Below are 22,451 nucleotides of genomic sequence, written 5' to 3'. Positions count from 1 at the left end.
CTGTGCGGCATCAGTGTATAGTCGCTGTGCGTTATCAATGTATAGTTGCTGTGCATTATCAGTGTGCTGTTGCTGTGCATTATCAGTGTGCTGTCGCTGTGCATTATCAGTGTGCAGTTGCTGTACGCCATCAGTGTATAGTCGCTGTGCGTTATCAATGTATAGTCGCTGTGCATTATCAGTGTGCTGTCGCTGTGCATTCTTAGTGTGCAGTCGCTGTGCATTATCAGTGTGCAGTCGCTGTGCATTATCAGTGTGCTGTCGCTGTGCATTATCAGTGTGCAGTTGCTGTACGCCATCAAGGTACAGTCGATGTGCGTTATCAGTGGATAGTTGCTGTGCATTATCAGTGTGCTGTCGCTGTGCGCCATTGCTGTGCAGTCACTGTGCGCCATCAGTGTGCAGTTGCTGTGTATTATCAGTGTGCTGTCGCTGTGTATTATCAGTGTGCAGTCGCTGTGCGCCATCGGTGTACAGTTGCTGTGCGCTATCAGTACAGGGATGGCTCCTGGTAGTTACCTGGAAGCTACAATCCTCTTCCAGTGTTTGAACGTTCACAGATGAGAGCACAGTCGAGTGTAATATACACACACACACACACTCACACACACACACACTCTGCGTTCATCTGCCCATCTTAAAATAACGTTCAGTATTATCCCATCATATTACAGAGCGAAACACACGGGGTGAATATTACGCCCTGACCTTTTCTCTAGCCCCGCTCTATTAATATCTGTGTATTTCAGGGAATGAACGGCCCAAAGGATTCATTAAAAAAGACCTCATTCAATTCCGTGTTATTAACCCCTGCTCTGACATGAAGCCTGCCAGGTTATCACCTTTCCCCAGCCGTCATTAACCCATTTCCTGCCCTGTTCCCCATCACTGCATAATTACCTCCTTATGGCCATTGCTGAGCAACTCACGTAGGGCCTTATTCTAGTTCACTCTTAGAGGCAAATTCCTTCCTAGCTGGACAAAACCATGTGCACTGCAGGGGGGGAGATGTAACCTGTGTAGAGAGAGTTAGCTTTTGGGTGAGTTATTTTGTTTCTGTGCAGGGTAGATACTGACTGCTTTATTTTTACACTGCAATATAGATCTCACTTTGAAGAAAAACCCCACCCAAATCTAACTCTCTCTGCACGTTACATCTGCCCCACCTGCAGTGCACATGGTTTTGTCCAGCTAAGAAGGAATTTGCCTCTAAGAGTGAACTAGTGAGTTGCTCAGCAATGATCATAAGGAGGTAATTATGCAGTGATGGGCAACAGGGCAACCCTTTGTTGTATTTCTTAGTACCTCGTCTACTAGGATGCATTAACCCTTTCCCATGCATCATGGGAGCATGAAATAACCCATTCCTGAATCATGCCCAGCATCACTTAAACCCAATTCTGCTATCCCTCCCCCCAAACAACCCATTTACCCATCTTATATAAGAGCATGAAAACAGCGTGGCCATAATCCCTCCTCTATGGTTCATTATCATTCTGAGGTTGGAGTATTACAAAACAGAGCAAAACCAGGAGGCAAATACTGTATATTATTATTATTTTTTGCATACAGGGTAAATAGTGACTGTTTTTGCATGTAGTCTAAAAGTTCTGAGCATCTTTATTCTTATGCTGCAGTTTAGATTAGAGATGGCTACCAAGCATCATTGTTTCAAGCCCATCGATGGTCTAGCTATGGTCGATGATAAATACTTTTGACACTGACGGCATATAACCAGTTGGTTTCCCACCATCGATGCTAGCTGTATACCCAATGTGAATTCTTAGAGATTCAAGAATCTGCTGTTCAGTACAACTCTTATCACTCAATTGTCCTGACAAACTGAGATTTTAACACTATCATTTCGGCGCTCCACAGTTACAGGTAACAACGGCCATTGTTTTTTGGTGGGGGACCGTGGCACTGAATATTGAGGAGTTTGCCGCCGGTGCAGGCAGCATGGGGTGATCCAGCTGCTGGAGGCTGCTTCTGGGACTGTAATGGTGCTTTCAGACCGCAAAATTGGCTTTGACCAGGTATTTTAAAACGTTTCTAAAAACTGGTCTGCCAGCTAAAACCCCTTTCACACTGCATATCTTTAAACGGTATTTAAGAGCAGTTTTTATTCCTTTACAACATTGAACCCGTTTTAACCCATAGAAAACAGTGGATGAAATAAAAAACGGGTCTGAGACGGGTAGGACCCTTTATACCAGTTCAATAGAACCGGTAAATCACTCTGCACCTTTCAGACTGCACAAATTACCGTTTTAAAACGGTAAAAAAAACGGTAAAATAACGGGTAAAAAGAACGGTCTGAAAGGGGCATTAGCTTCACAGCAACAGGAGAACGCAGACTGTGGAGGCCTGGATTAGGCCCAGGGATGTGAGTAAGCAGAACTCACATACTGGCTCCCTTATGCTCCACATGATGTCAGAGCACACTAGATGGGATCGTGTAGGACAAGGTCCCTACTACAGTCGGTTCCTTGTAGTATCCCAATTTACTGACGCTAGTCTCATGACACAAGCAGAACCCGCCCTGCATGTGAACAAGACCTGGCTATAAGCCTAATTCAGCGTGGATCGTTAATCTGGAGAGGAGAGCAAGGAGAGCAGCGCTTTTACTACAATGAATGACCCGGAATGGGATCATTCGTCAGACTGCATTTAGGTCTAAAAGCATTAGGTCTACACCATTAGGTCGACTTGCATTTAGGTCGACCTGACTGAAGGTCGACATGGGTTAGGTCGACAGGGACATTTGGATGACAGGTGTTAGGTCGACAGGTGTTAGATTGACAGGGTCATTAGGTCGACATGTATAAGGTCGACAGGGTCATTAGGTCGACAGTGAAAAAATCGACATGTTTTTTTTTTTTTTTTTTTTTAAGCGTCGACAGAGTCAACATAGCACCGCGTCCCCTTGCATGGCTCGCTGCACTCGGCACACTGGGGCAGATGTATGATCCGTCGATATGGGGGAGAAGGGTATCAGCGCACGTTATGTGCACTGATACCGCTTCTCCCCCATGTATGAAGAAGCCAGCGTGCGGTAATGGACAGGGGCGCTATGCGCCCCTGTCCATATTGGCGCTGCTATCAAAATGATAGCAGGCCGAATGTATGAACGGTCAGCATCGCTGACCGTTCCGCACGAAGCCGGTTTTGGCTTCGCCAGCATCAGGCTGGCGAAGCCCTATCTAAACAGCAGGGACAGCGCTGTCCCTGCTGTCAGCTGTGGGCTGCGCTGGGGATCTCGCGTGAACAGCGAGATCCCGCGCATGCCCAGTGCGGCCGGCCGGGGGACAGGAGATAGCGCATCAGTATTAACTGATGCGCTATCTCCAGAAAGGGACATCGCCGGAGGGGGGAGTTAACGCTCCCCCGCTTCGGCAGACAAGATGTTAATACATCTTGTCGATGTCCCTTCCTGCTTCGCCTCGCTATTGAGGCGAAGCAGGAAGTATCATAGCGGCGCGATAAGCGCTGCTATGATACATCTGCCCCACTATTTTATTCTCCCACCACGCCCTAGTGGATGGTAGGGCATGAAATACCGCCTGTCGGCACATGTCGACTCATAAAACAGTCAAATGCCCCCATGTAGACCTTTTGCCTGTCGACCTTCCCAATGTCGACCTAATGACCCTGTCGACCTTATAAAAGTCGACCTAATGACCCTGTCGACCTAAGTTATGTCGACCTTCAGTCATGTTGACCTAAATGCAGGTCGACCTAGTGGTGTAGACCTAATGCTTGTAGACCTAAATGCTGTAGACAATATGACCGTATCCCGAATGACACAAGTACAGTTGAATTATAATATTATTTATGTAAAAAACACACATTAATATACTTATATATCACATACAATTAAAAATAAAAGCTGATTGAAATGCTCACTCCTGAATATAATTACAGTGCAGAGTGTCACTGGCTCAATGAAGGTAATATGAGGTATGTGCACATTACCAAGAAACTAGGTGATGGGTCACTGTTCATAGATATTTATGAAATAAGGAAGATATCACAGGTCCTCTCTATTCATACAGTCTCCTGATGTGGTGCCGCTGGAGGTATCTGTGCAAGGGTCCAGATGTTAGATCCCAAATATCCCATAGGTCCTCCCTGGTGGTGCGGTGCCCCCTGGAGCTGCTGGAGGAAGCACAGTGGGACAGCAAGGTGAAAGGTGGTAGTCCTTGTTTGGGTAATTTTTTGATAATGGTAAATTACATCTGTGGGGTTTAACCCAGGGGCATCCAAATGGCAAATAGTAAGTCAGGGACCGCTGTGAGTCCGTTTTTTGGTCTCCACACTTTTGGGCAGTGATCGAGTAGACCCGAATGGCAAAGTGGCAGTCCAAGAGCCAGAAGACAAGTCCAGGATTGAGGAAACAACTGACGCGTTTCACTACTGGCTGTAGCCAGTGGCGTAACTATAGCACCACAGCCCCCGCGGTTGCGGGGGGGGCGCTGTGCATATGGGGGCGCCGGGGGTGGGGGCTGCGGTGCTATAGTAATCCCCCCGCCCCCCATCCCCTGCATGCTTACCTGTCCGCGCGTCCCGGCTCCCCTCCTGGCTTCAATCAATGCTATGGAGACGGACCACGATAAAATGGCCGCCCCATAAAGCAGACTGTCTGCGGTATGGGGGCGGCCATTTTATCGTGGTCCGTCTGCATAGAATTGATTGAAGCCAGGAGGGGAGCCGGGACGTGCGGACAGGTAAGCATGCGGCAATGGGGGGAGGGGGCATGGACGGGGTGGCGCCCCCCATTAACGGTGGGGGGGCACCCCAAACAAAGCTACGCCGCTGGCTGTAGCTTTATCAAAGGTGATGCCGCCGACCCAACCTTAAAACGCCCGGGCACGTCTGTGTCTTTTCTGACACACCCAGAAATAGTCCGGCGGTTGCCACGCCCAAATGCCGGCTTCCTGTCCGTTAAATTGCGTGGGGATTGCATCTACGATCTATACATATTTTGTTTCGCTAATCGCCCTCGCACATGCACAATGTATATGGAACGCATGCGCAGTCATTAGCTAATCACTCGATTTGTAAATTTGTTGATTACCGATCCATACTGAATTAGGCCCTGTGTTCCTATATGAGGGACCTGTAAAGGACTGTGCATTAGAGATGTGTTACCTACACTACCAGTAACATGGCTATAGAGCCAGGGTCCACAGATCCTAGGCTGATCCCCCCCCCACCCACGCTAATAATAACCCCACCCCACCTACTGAGCACCATCCTATACGCAGGCTGGAGGGTTATATCCCCTAACCTGCCCATTGTCCCAAATGCCGTCCTGATTTCTCAGAAGATGTGTGATGGGCTGGTTGGGGTATGGCCTGGCGGATTGGGGTATGATCTGGCAGGTTGAGTATGGCCTGAATGGTTGGGGTATGGTTGATGGGTTGGGGTATGGCCTGGTGAGTTGGTGTATGGTTGATGGGTTGGGGTATGGTCTGGTGGGTTGGGGTATGGCCAGGTGGATTGGGGTATGGCCTGGTGGATTGGGTATGGCCTTGCGGTCTGGTTTATGATCTGATGGGTTGGGGTATGGCCTGGTATATGTTCTGGCAGGCTGTGATATGGCCTAATGGCTTGGGGTATGGTCTGACGGGCTGGGATATGGCCTGATGGGTTGGGGTATGGCCTGGCAGGTTGGGGTATGGCCTGGCAGGCTGGGATATGGCCTAATGGGTTGGGGTATGGCCTGGCAGGTTGGGGTATGGCCTGGTGGGTTGGGGTATGGCCTGGCAGGCTGGGATATGGCCTAATGGGTTGGTGTATGGCCTGGTGGGTTGGGGTATGGAATGGTGGGTTGGGTTATGGCCTGGTGGACTGGGGACTGTGTCTTGTCATACAATGCTGGCAGGTTCGTCATCCCACTAATTGTACAAAGGACTTACTGGGAATAGGCATGGTGTTACAGAGAGGACTACCTCGTCCCTTCATTTCTGTCCGATGATGTCTCCTGGCAGCTACATTTCCAGGCCTCCTCCACTTCTTACCTGAGACCTTTTTCCTCATTCGTGGTCAGTATTCTAGCCACATGCCTCATTTTATGTCCTGTTGCACCCCCCTCATCTCCTGTTATATACACCCGATGCCTCATCTCCTGTTATACTCCCCCCAATGCCTCATCACATGTTATATATCCAGCCAATGTCTCATCACCTGTCATACAGTAAACCACCCAATGTCTCATCACCTGTTATATATCCAGCCAATGTCTCATCACCTGTCATACAGTAAACCCCCCAATGTCTCATCACCTGTTATATATCCAGCCAATGTCTCATCACCTGTCATACAGTAAACCCCCCAATGTCTCATCACCTGTTATATATCCAGCCAATGTCTCAGCACCTGTCATACAGTAAACCCCCCAATGCCTCATCACCTGTCATATAATCCACAGTCAACAATCAGCACGCCATCATCCATTGGACAGCCCAGGCTCCAGCCTAGGGCCCCGTATGCACTGACGTGCTCCGGATTAGACTAAAAATTTAAATAGGTGATGTTGCCCATAGCAACCAATCAGTTCTGTCTATCATTTCTCTATTGCATCCTAGAAAAGGATACGTTGCTCTGGGCAACATCCCCTCTTTATTTTTAGTAAATTTAGGAATATTTATCATAGACTGGAGAGAGATAAAGTACCGACCAATCAGCTCCTAAATGACATATTTCAAACACAGCCTGTTACATGGCAGTTTGGAGCTGATTGGATGGTACTTTGGGGGTGATTCAGATCCACTTGTAGCAGGCCAAATTTGTTCCCCCGGCCACGTACGTATGCGCGATGATGCACATGTGCAAAGCCCCAAAGCGAACGCCTTCTGCGAGTTTCACCCTCACCGAGGGGTTTGCTCCAGGATGGGGGCGGGCAGGTGGCAGCAGCAGGGGAACCCCCTGCAAACGCAGGCGTGCCTACCCCTGCTGATGTCACATGACGCCAGTACCTGCTCCGAATTCGTTGGGAAGCGTGATAAGTCAGTCCAGGCTGACTTCTCTTTGCGAACAGTGGAGAATCATTCGATGGTGACCATCAAATGACTTCTGTCCCGTTCTTTGGGGGCGTTTTTCCTACTTGCTAGGCTGCAAATGTGCGCAGCCTAGCGGACGGGTGTGAATCCGGCCCTTTTTCTCCGGTGTCATGGATTTTTTTTTTTTTTCTGGGAAAGCTCAAAGCGGCTAAATTTTCTCAGGAAAAGTTGATTAGGTTTTACAAGGGTGTAATTGAAAGCATCATATCATATTGCATTGTGGTGTGGTTTGGAAATAGCACAAAAAAAGACCTAAAGCTGTGTACACATGGGGGCAATAGGGGCTGAAATCGCTGGAAATATGGTCGCAGGTGACCATATTGCCAGTGATGGGAGTGTGCCCCGGGGATAAATCGCCGGGCGCGCGCTCCCGTTTTCAGCCCCATTCTAATCACTGGTGGCAGGAGCTTGCTCCTGCCACCAGCTTGATAGCGTTATTAACCCCCCTTATACTTCAATATATGTTTATTAATCAATATGTTTAAATATCATTTACTTTAGAAAACGTTTTTTGACCCTTGTAACTGGTGTTTAGCTAAGGTTGTGAAATTGAGCTTAGGGGAAGTGTCTAGCTGAGAGCTCAAAGGAAATGGCCGACCACAAACTGTATGGAAGAGGAACTGTGTCCAGATGCTATGGCCTCGTGGTTTGAGAAAGCAGAATAGAACCCTTAAGACTGGTTTCCTTTGAGCCAGTAAACATGTTATTGGAAATTTCCAGACAACTCAGCATTAAGATGTCACAAGATAGCTTAAATCCCACCTTAGTGATACAAAATGGATGACAAACGTGCTTACGCCTGCTACGCAGATCACGTCCGAACCAATATTCTGGTTGAAGCCCAACCCCATTGAGGAGGGTCATAATGAATATGTATGAATTTCCTGTAAGACCTACCCCTGAAGGGAGGTCCATGCTTTTGTTACTGTACAAATATGTGTCCGTGCAAATAAACGATAGAATACTTGCAATGATGAACCTGTGTTGTTTATTATTCTTGTATTCTCCTGATCAGATCAGTAAAGGTAAGGTAAACCAGAGGTGACTGAATATATCGAAGGTAATTATTTCACGTTATTATATGGGGGCTCGTCCGGGATGGCAAACAAAAGGGGGAGACATCTAATGGTCTCAGTTCTATGCTGGATATCGCAGGGAGACTCTGACAACCCCGGGTAAGCAAACAGAAGATTGGTTGCTTTACGATCACTGTTGCTTAGTCAGACCCTCTCTGTGCATCAGTCTAGCCACGTTTATATAGAACAAATTATACATTTATGTCACCCTTTTTAAGCCATTTTTAGTAACCCGAAATATTCAGTTCACACATTTAACAATGCATTGTATTTAGAAATAGTTTTTTGTGACAGTAGAAATGTTTCTTATACTGTTCTGTCTAAAGTAAATGTTGAATGAATGATAGACCACTATGGTTACCTTCATGGAACCAGCATGAAAGATTACACCCTGTGGTATCACTTCGGTAAAGTAAATCTGTAAAAATGTTTTGTGTTGTCTGACTGTCTGATAAATATTAAGGTGAATAAGGTTCAGTGTCATCTAAAATGTCATGCTAAATTGTGCTGTGTGTACACAGTGTTATATTGGACCAATTAGGGCACAGCTCTTATGGAATAGTCGTCTCTATGACCTATGTCACTATGTGGAACTTGTGTAAAGTGTAAAAATAGTATAGTCCTATGTTATAAGATAAAAGATTATTATAGAGAATCACAATTGCGGTAACAAGACCAACAGATTTTAAAACTACAGTTAATGTACAAAATGATGTGATCAGACAAACTGTCCTAGTATTGAGTTGTCATATTTGAAACAGAGGTTTTTGAAATTATTATGAGGTTTTTTAATAGTAAATAAAGAAAGGAGACTTGCAAATTCACATCGTCACATTGTTCCATGTCACACCTTGTTCAGATTGTAAATGTACAAAAATAACGGCTGGCATTAAAGAGCCAGTATAAATTCAGTTAACTGTTCAGGTCACTAATGAACACAAAGTAGTAGATTTTGTTATTATGGTTGGTTGCCATTTAGAGACAGAATTTGTGCAAAATAATAGCACTTTCACAGGTACTATTGGTCAAGGTCTCATTCATAGAGATAGATTGAGATGGTGGAATAAGGTTTGTTGTTTTTCATACAGCAGCCTTAGACCGATCCATAACAAATCCTAGCTAGCGATACACAGTTTTACTTCCTTGCACACAGACATATCCCGTCACACCACAGGTGTATAAGCCTCACCCTTGAACGAGTGGTTCAACATCAGGTGACCGGGAGTGAGAATATGGAACGTTCCTTTTAGAAATCGTTGCATCGAAGGTCGGGAGAAAAAATAAAATAAAATCAGGAATGTCAGAAATTCCTAATTACAGATGGTTGCTAGTCACAGTTACAGGATTATATGGATATTTGAGACTTACAATATCACAACAAGTAAAGATGTACTTACAGTATTGTGATAAATTAACCCACCAGAGCACAATATTACTCAGTGTAGCGCAATCAGAACTCATACCACATACAAAAGACAGAGATGTATTTCACAGTCCAGATGCTTCCTGTGACACAAAATAAAAAAGGGGAACTAATTCCAAGACCTGAATGAAATGCTTAATATTGTTAAGTCCTCTAGAATTTAGTTATAATAAGCTATTGTTATGTGTATGTATATGTATATATATATATATATATATGTATGTGTAGATTTTTGTTGAATAGATTTAGAGCAAATTGTCAGAAGCAGACCATTTAAAATGGTACAGTATAACACTATAATGACAAATGCTGCTAACTATAGATTGTTAGCATAAAAATGTTTTCAAGGCACCCCTAGGCCAAATGTTTCTTATTCAGAAAATATATAACATTATGTACATTGTGTTTATGTGTCACAGTTATCTGGTGAGGGACAGGATTTGCTCCTGTTTGTCTACATATATTATAATTAGCAGCCACCAGCACTGTTTTGCCTGTTACATTGCACATAACTAATATGAATTGATCCTGGTCCACCAACCCAAGGCACCCCTGCAAGTGTCCTGAGGCACCCCAGGGTGCCTAGGCACACAGTTTTGGGAACCACGGCTTTATGCCCTGAATTAAATTTGTTCATATGTAATATTAAGTGTAATTCCAGATTTTTAAAGATTTAGAGGAAGTTGGAAAAAAATATAGAAAAGAGGAAATATGTATTAGAACAGAGCACCCGTATAAAATGTTGTTCAACTTTAGGGACAGACCTTATAGTTGATCATCAAATAAACCCAAAAGTTAATGTTTTAGCACAGATAGATATTTAAGGAAAAAGAACATCTTGACTAACCTCGTGGGAAGGTATGAAGACGCAGTACTCCATGTTGATCTTCACACAGGGCAGAAACTACAGTCTCTTAGTAATACAATTATGTGTAATGTCTGTGTGTGAAATAGAAGTAGCAAAATGTTCAAAATGAGGAAGTACATTGAGGGGTACTTGGGTGGGCGGACAGACACTCCTACTCCAGAAGAGTAAGCCAACCCCTTAACCTATCAATGATAAATGAAAGCCCATACAAAGTTTAATTCCTCACATCATGTGACATCATGTCACAACATGTTGTGTTAACCTATTAGGAGCTGATATTCTGCAATTTATGCAAGCATCAAAGACAGGCATGAAATAAAAGCCAAATAGTATAAAAAAACTATATGCCAGAAATAGAAGTTGCTGTGTTTGTGCTCTTTTAGTTTTTTTACTGCAGACTTTGCTGATACCATGCTGCCCGATTTGGAAGGAAAGAAAAAGAATGAATATTGGATGTCAGCATGCAACTGCAATGTCCACTCACCACAGAACAAACAGCAGCCAGCAGCCATCAGCAAATAAGTCCAAGCCTTCCTGTGGTCTGGTGTCCTTGTGCAGTGCAGATCTCCACAGCAATTCACCGGTTCTGTCCAGAAATATGATGTCACCGGTTCTGGTGAAGTTCAATACAGACTGGTACAAGAGAAGTCATTGAAAGACTGCTAATAAACTGTCCCATTGTGCCTAAAATCGACACACCTTGCTGGATCAGATCCCACCATCAGGGGCCTGGTTTACGGTGAATGATTGGCCAATGCACTCTGCTCTATGCTTATCATCAAAGACTCACAAGAACTGTTAGCAAACAATACTGTTGTACATAATTAACTGCATGTCACTGGTTCTCCAGGCTTGGAGACCCCTCTACACAGAAGACACCCAGCTTGTGATGATGACCTTCTGTTAAGCACAACAACTCAAGCCAAAATGCCATAAGGAAACAGTGTCCCTACTCAAGTTCCAGGAAGAGCAAGACTGCAGGGCATCGAAAGACAAAATTACAGCTCTGCAAACACAAAGTCATATTCTTGGGCCACTGCATTTCCCAAGGCATCAGATACCTGACAGAAGAGAGGTATAAGCTCATACTGCAAGCCAAGGTACCAAAGACTGTTAAACAAATAAGGTCATTCCTAGGCCTGCAGGGACTGGATCCCTCTTGCATCCGTTTATATGCAAACCTTGTACGATGCTACAAAGAAGTCCATGCCCATCAGATGAAGAAATGTCTCAAGTGATTCAGCAACTAAAGGCAGCCATAGCTTCTTCACTGGCTCTAGGATTTACAGACTATTCAAAATCCTTTTTCCTCTACTGTCATAAGGAAAAGGAACACGCACTGGGAGTCCTTACGCAGCTACATGGGACAAAACAAAGACCTCTTGCTCAAGCCTGAAAATATTATCCAAGAAGCACCTGCGGCTGTATTAAAAGACATTGTTCTCAATCATGAACTGACTATACAAGTACCACATGTGGTAACTGAAATTCTGCAATAAGCCAGAACTAAGCACCTATCAGCAGCCAGACTCACCAAGTATGAAGTTCCATATTGAGTGCAACCAATGCGACAATAAAGAGATGCATCTTAACCCGCCAACAATTCTCGTGTAAACATCAAATGTTCAAAATGAGGGAGAATATTGGAACAAGCACCTTCTACAAGCACACCTTTATCTACAGCAGCCCAGAGAATGGAAGTAGATTCGGAAGAAGGTGGAGGTGAGAAGCGAATATTCATGTCATAAATTTTTCCCATGATTGACTTGCTTTGATGAAACAAGAGACTCAGACATTCCCATACGTCCATGACACCCCCATACCCAATGCTCATTATGAACTGTATATTGATGGGTCCAGATATTATGAAGATGGCACACCCTACACTGACTATGATGTCACCACAGAGAGTGAGGTGGTGATTTCTAGAGCCTTACCAGTACAGCTGTCAGCATAAGCAGCAGAACTTGTGGCCCTCACTAAAGCATTGAAACATGCGAAGAACACAACAGCAAACCTTTATACAGATTCCAGATACAGCTGGGAGTGACGATGGGCTACGGCTAATCTAGAAAAGCAGAGACTTTTAAAACAGTTACAAGAAAACAGATACAGCACGCTGACCTCATAAAAAAACTTTTCCAAGCATTGATGAAGTCATACAAAGTAACTATCATAAAGATACAAGCACACACAGGGAACCAGACCAAAGAAAGCAATCTAGCAGATGCTGAAGCAAAGCAAGCTGCAATGACAAGTCCACAGAAAGAAAGAAGCAGTTACAGTACCAAAGAGCACAGAACTGCAGTATATGCCTGAACTACAAGTCCAAACTGACTACTCCAACATCTGCAAAGCTCAAAAGCTGAAAGTTAAATTCAACGATGCAGTTTGCTAAAATGTTATTAAGGCCCAAACCTGATAAGGGACTGAGGCTGTATTTTGTGCCTAGCAGCTACGATAAGTGACAGTAATATGGTTTATGGTAATGATAATGAAGATACCTGATTACGTTTCTGATAAAGCAGAGAAGCCTCAGACATGGGCTGACTCAAATAGTACAGGCCCATTACCAAGTAGCAAAAATTAAAATTAAGAGATTGCTGGGTCTGTTCACTTTCCCCTTTTAAGTCAAGATCCATGCATTACCACAGAAAAGGACCTTGGTATGTTTCTGAGTGCTGAAACTCTAAATCAAATGGTCTTTCGGGTCCAAACAGTCCTCCCACATGGGGTACCAAAAAAGGAAACAAATTATACCCAACAATAGTGATATACTGTTTAAACGATAATTATTATCAATTAAAAGGAATATTGTCAGAAAATAGCGCATAGGGAGGGACAGTGAAGTCACCATAGGCACTCCGGATCCTCAGTATGAGGTCCAAATTCACTATCCAAATGTATTATTATTATGCATAAGAAAAGACAAATATGATGGTCTACAAAGAATTGCAGACTAAAATAGCATGGGTGGTTAAACAAAACAGGCCCTGATAAGTTCTCCTTCCCTTTGGATGGAATCCACTGCGCTGGTCCCCTTCTGGCCAACCGGTTTCGATAGACTAGCTATCTTTTTCAAGGCATGGGATCCAAGCGTTGGTTAGGAGTCCCATTAACTACTATAGAGTTGATAAATATTAGCATCACTGGGTATCTTTGTAACTCCTCACTAGCTAATAGACTAGGTAGACATTCTGATAAGCAGAATGACCAAAAAGGATTATTTTTATGTCAGTGCCACAGATCAAAATTATTTGTAAATATTCAGATGGTACTGTGCAGCTAAAAAACAGATATGTGTTTGGCTGTACCAAGAGCATGTTATAATTACCAGTCTGATGTAAATTGAAGATACTATAGAGCAGCGGTTCTAAAAAAGTGGGTCCCGACTTTCTCAGCATGGGGTCATAACTCCCTATTGCTGCCCATCAGGCTGATTATTTTTCTAATCTCAGTCAGTGATTCAGGGAGTCTGGAACATCTGTTGAATTGTCTGTTATTCTAGACTCCTCCAATCACTCTGTGCCTCCACAAATGCTGCCATGCATGTGCTGTCTGCTGACTACACATGTGATGTTATGACCTTCTGCAGTAACTTGGTGGGGTCCAGTCATTTTTATTTCCTGATGGGATCCCAGAGAAAGATAGTTTGAGGAGCCCTGCTATAGAGGAACACAGCTAGAGCCAAGGATTTGAAGAAGCAGATTATTAAAGGGAATTCAGGATGGTTAATTTAGCTTAATCCAGCAACATGGTTCTCAGGAATCAGTGGATGGGTTATAGGAATTCTCATGTTCGCCCTGAAAATTATAGGATTAGGTATATTTGCTTATATTGCCTTCAGAATACTAATGTGTGCTTTTTCTGTCTGTCAGAAAAGATGTCAGTCTGCTGTAACTTCAGCCAGGTTCAAGGAACTCACACTGCAAGGGTACAGAAAGCAGAAAATCAGTCTGTTCCGATGGATGTGCGAAAATGGTAAAAAAACCTCCGAAGCTGGACGCAAGAAGTGCAGATGGCTTCAGGAAAATATCCACTAGAACCATCCGATTAGACTGATACTTTGCATATTATAGGTAGTTTGTATTGTAAGATGTCCGACCAGTGTGAGCTTTCTTCCAATAGCATATATACAGCTTTCTGCATATTCATATCCATAATATATATATTGGTGATTGTAAAGGATTATTAAATTGATTGTGATATCATTTACAAAATGGGGGAATGATAGCGTTATTAACCCCCCTTATACTTCAATATATGTTTATTAATCAATATGTTTAAATATCATTTACTTTAGAAAACGTTTTTTGACCCTTGTAACTGGTGTTTAGCTAAGGTTGTGAAATTGAGCTTAGGGGAAGTGTCTAGCTGAGAGCTCAAAGGAAATGGCCGACCACAAACTGTATGGAAGAGGAACTGTGTCCAGATGCTATGGCCTCGTGGTTTGAGAAAGCAGAATAGAACCCTTAAGACTGGTTTCCTTTGAGCCAGTAAACATGTTATTGGAAATTTCCAGACAACTCAGCATTAAGATGTCACAAGATAGCTTAAATCCCACCTTAGTGATACAAAATGGATGACAAACGTGCTTACGCCTGCTACGCAGATCACGTCCGAACCAATATTCTGGTTGAAGCCCAACCCCATTGAGGAGGGTCATAATGAATATGTATGAATTTCCTGTAAGACCTACCCCTGAAGGGAGGTCCATGCTTTTGTTACTGTACAAATATGTGTCCGTGCAAATAAACGATAGAATACTTGCAATGATGAACCTGTGTTGTTTATTATTCTTGTATTCTCCTGATCAGATCAGTAAAGGTAAGGTAAACCAGAGGTGACTGAATATATCGAAGGTAATTATTTCACGTTATTAAGCTGATTACCTCTGCGGCACCGCCGGCAGAGGTTCCCTTTCATCAGCGACCATCTCTGGACGCTGATGAAAAGGAGAAACTGAGCAATATATCTCCCCCTTGTGTACGGGGCTTTAGAAATTGGATAGGGTCATTCGGAATGCAGCGACCATTATTGGCTGTGATCTGACCTCTGTTGAGGAAATCTTTGTTAAAAACTGCCGACGGAAAAGAGATAGTATTACGCATGATTGTTACCATCGTTATAATGATATCTTTTCTTTTTTTACCATAAAAAAAGGCTAAGAAGTCCTAAGTCTAGAGGCCCCCATACATTAGTCTGACTTGTCTAGATGACTAGCAAGCCATTGATTGGCTGAGACCTCTCTCAGGCAATCGCTGATTGGCTGAGAGAGGTCTCAGCCAATCAATGGCTTGCTAATCATCATCTCTATGGGCGTTTTTTTTTTTAAGTTATCTGTTTCTCCCGGCTCCCGCCGCTGCAGCGCTGCCTGGCAGCCAGCGTCATGTCATCAAGTTCTCCCTGCTCGCCTCCCGCTGTCACCCCACCGCAACACAGCTTCCTCCAGCCCGGCGCCATATGCAGCCCGGCGCCATATGCTTGGCTCTCTATAGCCGGCATCCTCCGCCCGCTGTCATCCCCCGCACGGCTCCGGGGCTGGGCTGCACATAAGATTTGGCAAACCTTATGTGCAGCCCGTCCAACCTCCCGACCACGATCCGATGCGCACGGGACCGCGCATCGGATCGGAGGGGATGTCTACAAGTGCGATTTGGGCCGATTTCACTGCCCGATTCATCCGAATCGGGTAAAATCTTTCCCATATCGCATAGTGTATGGGGGCCTTAAAACTACGCGAATGAGAAATAGCTTCTTCCCCATGGCAATTACCGATTTTAGCCAAGATTGTTAATTGTTTCTTTCTGTGTCCTAGATGTAATTTCGTTGTTTTCCAATTTTTATATTGTGTAACAATGGCAATAAACTGTTATCTTATCTTATCTTGTAGCCTAATTGGATTCAATAGAGTGATTGATATTAAGATGTCCTTTTAGGATGTTTTATTTGTACATTACCACGTGCTACATCAGCATCGGAGGCGTTTCTGGAGGGTCGATTTACTAGACCTGATAAACCGTAGAGAGATAAAGTACCAGCCAATCAGCTACTGGGCCTTATTCTGGTTCACTCCTTCTGACAAACTCCTTCTCAAATGGACAAAACCATGTGCACTGCAGGTGGGGCAGATGTAACATGTGCAGAGAATTAGATTTGGTGAGTTATTTTGTTTCTGTGCAAGGAAAATACTAACTGCTTTATTTTTACACTGCAATATAGATCTCACTTTGAGGTAAAACCCCACCCAAATCTAACTCTCTCTCTGCACAAGTAACATCTACCCCACCTGCAGTGCACATGGTTTTGTCCATTTGAGAAGGAATTTGCCAGAAGGAGTGAACTAGAATAACCCCCACTGGGATTTTTCAAACCCATGAGCTGAATTAATTTTAAATAGCTAAAGCACGTTGATAAGTATGTATGACAAAGAGTGCTCCCAACAGTCACTTTTCACACAAGCGACAGTTGGGAAGGTATTGTCTGAAGCCCCATTTGTTGAGAGGAGTTCTAAATAGCTAAATCTCACGGATAAATGTTACACAGCAGCTAGGAGCTGATTGTCTGTACTTTATCTCTTTCCATGGCTTAGTACATCTCCCCATGATCATTATAATGCATGGCTGCAGGCTCCGGGCTGCTGGGTGGAGGCGTGCAGTGTGGCATCTCTCCTCCGTGCCACCACCCAGCACGCAGGGCACACATGCTTCCCTCCTGGCAGGGCTTCCAGTGTAACACTAGCAGAGTGTGTGTGAGCAGGACAGCCTGTACTGGGAGGGGAGGGGAAGGTTTGGGGAGGGCCCGGCTCTCAGTGTGTCACAGGCCCTGTGATTGGGCAGGGTGGGCCCTCTCTGCTTGCTGGCTGTCTGTGAGTACAGGGTGACAGCACTCACCCTCTGTCCTGTGGATTACTGAAGGCTGCCAGAATCAGCCAGCGGAGTCCCCCCCAGAGTGCAGAGTGGAGCACCCCTTCCCCGAGCCTGTGCTGGTGAGTTGGGGAGTGACTGGGGAGGACCCTGCAGGGAGGGGGACTGCCAGAAATTGGGACTTTCCAAATGGAGTCTTGATGCAACTCCATGTGGCTCTTGCATCAGACGAGCTGCAACTTCAAGTGCAGGGGCCCCTCCCACTTCATAATGGGGAGGGGGGCTCAGGAGTTACTGGGGTCCCTGCTTCTTTAATACAGGGAGGTATCCTTGGTGGGAGGTCTGATCACACATACAAGGAGATACTTTATTTTCTTTTTACACTGTTGCAGTTTAGGGAAACATCTCTTCCACATGTTCACTGTCATTATTGTATCTTATGTGACTTTATATACTGTAAAGGTGCCCATAGGTGGTACGATATGTCCCATCGGGCCGATAAATCACCTGAAAAGTGCCTTATCATGTGACTTGTGCAGTCCCGTGTGCATCGGATCTAGAGATCGTCATGGCTCTCGATTTATCGTACACCGACAAATCTGGGATCGTATACGATGCTGTCAGGTTTACCTCCTTGTACGGCGCTACAGAACCTTGTGGCGCCTTATAAATAAAATAATCAAGAATGTGCCGGGACGGAAAACCGATTATTTACAGTTTTTATCCGCTAACTTACTTTGATCACTGACACCGATGTTCCCTATAAACCTCCCGTGTCACATCTAGCTGCTATAGAAATACAAAGGCATGCTGACCTTGATAGATCGCCAACAGCTGGGGAGCCACAGGAGGTGTACCCCGCTGTTAGGACTGCGGTAAAGCAAGAGTTAAAGTTTAGGATGAATGGCTAGTAGGGGTTGGATCGCACCCTGTAATGTCCCCTCTGCAGGGGAAATGCTGCACTGGATCTCGCACAACTTGTTGTTTTTTTTTGTCTGTTTGAAAACGTGGCCAAAGCAAAACACGGAAGCGCCATGAATGGAGAACAACGGTGTAAATGTGACAGGTTCCTTCCGCTGCCATAGTGGGGGAGTAAAGGCTCACAATAGTACAGAGACACACACAGAGCCACATGGGGGTGTACTGGAAATGTTTTCCCAATAACGAGATACCGGGGACAAACATCACACGGCTATCGGGGAAGTTGTGCGTTCTGCCGATGCCTGCGTCGGGAATATGTTGGAAATTCTCATTTCAACTATTGCAACTACAAATATTCGGTCAGGATTGCGACACAGTCATTAGGTCGACATGCATTGGGTCCACCGCTGAAGGTCGACACATAAAATAGGTCGCAGGGATGTAAGATCGACACAAGCATCAGGTCGACAATGGGAAGGTTGACAGTCAAAAGCCGACGTGCCAACAGGCGGCATTTAATGCCCTACCATCCACTAGGGCATGGAAGGAGCATAGGATAGTGTGGCAAGAGCAGCGAGCCTGGCGAGGGGACGCAGTACACTTTGACTGTGTCCATGTTGACTACGTCGACATTCGGGACATAAGAAATGTGAAAAACTCATGTCGACCTTTTGACTGTTTTATGGTTCACCGTTAAACACAGCCTGTAACATGGCAGTTAGGAGCTGACTGGCTGGTGCTTTATCTTGCGCTACTTTATCTCTTTCCGAGGTTTAGTCAAAGACCCCTTTATCTCTCTCCACTTTATATCTCTTCTGGTCATAGTAAATGGAGCGCTAAGTTTTCTAAAGCCTTAAGTCCCATACACATTAGCCGACAGCAGCCGCGGTTAACCATATCGGCCGCTCAGTATAAACTGAACGGTATCGGCCGCGACACCATTCAGTGACGTCACCAGGACCTGCCGAACATGCGGGTCATTTGGCTATACTGCCAGACTTACCTGCATGTTCGTTAGATATCAATCATCGTTAACGATATTAAGTGTCCACACTAGAGGATATTGCCTAGTGTGTATGGGGCTTTAATTGCAATACTTTTTAATTATTATTATTTTTATATATATTTTATAATGTGTCGGTCTATGCATAATCTGGTCAACATGCCCAAGATCAGCATAGACAAAGGTTGACACAAGCAAAAAGCCGGCACGGCTACAGTATGTTCGATGCCAAACACAGTGGTAGGGAAATGAGGCACCAGGCCTGAAGCATGGCGAGGGAAGCGAAACACTAATGAGGTGCCGACACCTGCGGAGGTTTCGACATAGACTCCAAAAAGAGTGAACATATGTCGACATTTTTAAGTGTCGACATTTGGGGGGGTCAACCTAGATGCTCGTTACTGTCGCACTCGGATACCAGGAATTGGCAGCTGTGATTGGAACCCTTTATAAAACGTTGCGCTGAATTTCACAGATTGTGAGACTCTCCTGAAGGCACGGGCTCACTGCGACACGGCTCCTTGGTCAGAATTTGGCACATTTTTCGCCCCCTTTTGTAAACTGGCTCAGTGCATACACACTGAGCGATTTTCCCGGGGGTGGACGACTTTGCATAGCAGGACACTATGGAAAGCCGTCCATGAAAACCCCATGTCAACCTTTTAACTGTCGACCTTCCCCATGTTGACCTAATGCTTGTGTCGACTTAATGACCCTGTCGACTTAACCCCATGTCGTCCTTCAGTGGTTGACCTAATGACTGCAGACCTAATGCTTGTCTATCCTATGATCCATACCCGTTGGGCCAGACGTACTAAGCTTGAAAAGTGATAAACTAGCAGCCAATCAGTGATAAACCACCAGGCAATCAGCTCATATCTGTCATGTCAACAGCTGGGTTAGAAAAATGACCGTTGATTTATTGGCTGGTGGTTTACGACTCTCCATTTTATCACTTTACAAGGCTTAGTACATCCTAGACCAGGGCTGGGCAACACCGGCCCTCCAGATGTTGATGAACTACACATCCCAGCATGCCTTGCATCAGTTTCAGCATGGCCACATAGCAAAACTAATGCAAAGCATCCTGGGATGTGTAGTTCATTAACATCTGGAGGGCCGGTGTTGCCCAGCCCTGTCCTAGACCCTTATTCTGGTTCACTCGCAAAATGTATTCTCAAATGGACAAAACCATGCGCACCATGCGGTGGGGCAGATGTAACATGTGCAGAGAGATTAGATTTGGGTGAGTTATTTTGTTTCTGTGCAGGGAAAATACTGACTGCTTTATTTTTACACTGCAATATCAGTGGCGGCTCACACCTTCTTGGGGGAGGGGGCTACCTCTGGCCGCAGGCACCCCCTCCCCCTGTCGCCGCCGCAACTGCCGCCTCTTCTCCCCATCCCCGGCGCCTGTGCTATGATGACAGGCACCGGGACAGGCGCATGCGCAGTACAAACCTTTGTACTGCACATTCGGCCAGCTTCTATGGGGTACATCGGCAACAGCCCATAGATGGAATCTTGGTCCCGGCGCCTGTACAATACAAATAACAGGCATCGGGACCAGTGTGTGTGCAGTACCGATATAGGTACTGCACATGCGCAATCGACGATTTTGCATGGCAGCCCGCAGAAAGGCGTCCCGAAGTCCCTGCCAGTCACGGTGAAGCCAGTGCAGTCTCACAGACTGTGTCTGGCTTCACTACAGTGGCGGATATTACCTGGGGGGGGGGGGGCTGCAGCCCTGCAGTCCATAGGTAAAAACCGCCACTGTGCAATATAGATCTCACTTTGAAGTAAAACCCCACCCAAATTTAAAGGGGTGTACACATGGAGCGATTTTTGCTAGGAAGCGATTTTGACTAAGCAATTTTACTATATACAACAGCGATTTTGACTAAGCGATTTTGACTAAATGCACCAGCGATTTTGACTAAGCGATTTGACTTAATGCACCAGCGACTAAGCGATTTGACTAAATGCACCAGCGATTTTGACTAAGCGATTTGACTAAATGCACCAGCGACTAAGCGATTTGACTAAATGCACCAGCGATTTTGACTAAGCGATTTTGTCCATGCGCGATTTTGACTATAGTAGAATTAACATACTTGGTTGGTATTAATTGCAGATCGCCTAGTGAATATCTCCCTCGGCAGTGAATAGCAGCGATTTTGACTAGACAGCCAGCGATCTAGTCAAAATATTCTTGGCTGGCAACTCTTTATTACTAGGCGATATTATAGGGCGATTTGTCTAACCTTGACAGCGATCTTTACTAACCTTCTAAGCAATTTTGACTATGTAGTCAAAATCGCTTAGAAGGATCGCTCCATGTGTACACCCCTTAATTCTCTCTGCACAAGTTACATCTGCCCCGCTGCAGTGCACATGGTTTTGTCCATTTGAGAAGGAATTTTCATTTGCAAATTAACCAAAATAAGGGCCCTTGCCCAATGGGCCAGATGCACTAAACTACAAAAGTGATCAAATGGAGAGTGATAAACAACCAACCAATCAGCTCCTGCCTGACATTTTTCAAACACAGTCATTGACGTGTCAGACAGGAGCTGATTGGCTGGCTGTTTTTCACTTTCTATCACTTTTGAAGCTTAGTGCATCTGGCCCAATACGAGATAGGGGAGCAGCCTATCCCGAAATATTTGGGATAGTGGTTTTGTCGCATAGTTATGACCTAACCTGCTTATCCATACATATATTAACCTTCAAAATAGATAAAGTGGAGAGAGATAAAGTACCGACCAATCAGCTCCTGTCATTCTTCAATTACAGCCTGTAACATAGCAGTCAGGAGCTGATTGGCCAGGACTTTACCTCTCTGCACTGTATCCCCAAGGCTTGAGACATCTCCTCCACTTCTGTATCTTTTGTTAATAAACTAAGTAAAAAAAAAACCAGAAAGGTGAAAGCCGGGAAAGCCGTAGTGCGTCAGCACGTGTCAGCGCACGATGAGTGTGTTATGTGTGTACGATATTCTATACCACTGTGGGGATTTCGGGAGCTAAGTACTAATTATACAGTGTGCCGGCAGCGAGTTACTGACTGAGTGTTTTGTGCCTGGCAGGGTGGGATGGACAGTGTCACCGTCTGCTGAGGAACTCTGTGAGACGTCACCAGCCTGATTCTATCTAGGGCAACGCATCAGGTAATCTGACTCCTGTACTGGAGGAGAAGCGACTACACACACATACACACTGTGCACACAT

The 22,451-nt window shown here is 45.0% G+C and overlaps 1 protein-coding gene across 3 annotated transcripts in view; it reads left to right on the top strand.

The window, feature by feature from the left end:
• Window positions 1–22,451, top strand: part of SLC38A5 (solute carrier family 38 member 5) — a 44,631-nt gene that overhangs the window by 1,476 nt on the left and 20,704 nt on the right. The window contains exons 1-2 of one of the 3 annotated variants that reach the window (XM_083161365.1): window positions 17,262–17,419; window positions 22,310–22,390. The exons of 1 other annotated variant lie outside the window; for it this stretch is intronic. The gene's annotated coding sequence lies outside the window, so the exon portion shown is untranslated. Of the gene's footprint in view, window positions 1–17,261; window positions 17,420–22,309; window positions 22,391–22,451 lie in introns of those variants that run through there. One more of the 3 variants, XM_083161366.1, reaches the window with a different exon arrangement.

This window comes from Crinia signifera, chromosome 9 (assembly GCF_055691185.1).
Source record: "Crinia signifera chromosome 9, ASM5569118v1, whole genome shotgun sequence".
Taxonomy (NCBI): Eukaryota; Metazoa; Chordata; class Amphibia; order Anura; family Myobatrachidae; genus Crinia; species Crinia signifera.
The sequence above is the reverse complement of the archived record's forward strand: the minus strand, read 5'-3'. Positions and strand labels throughout refer to the sequence as shown.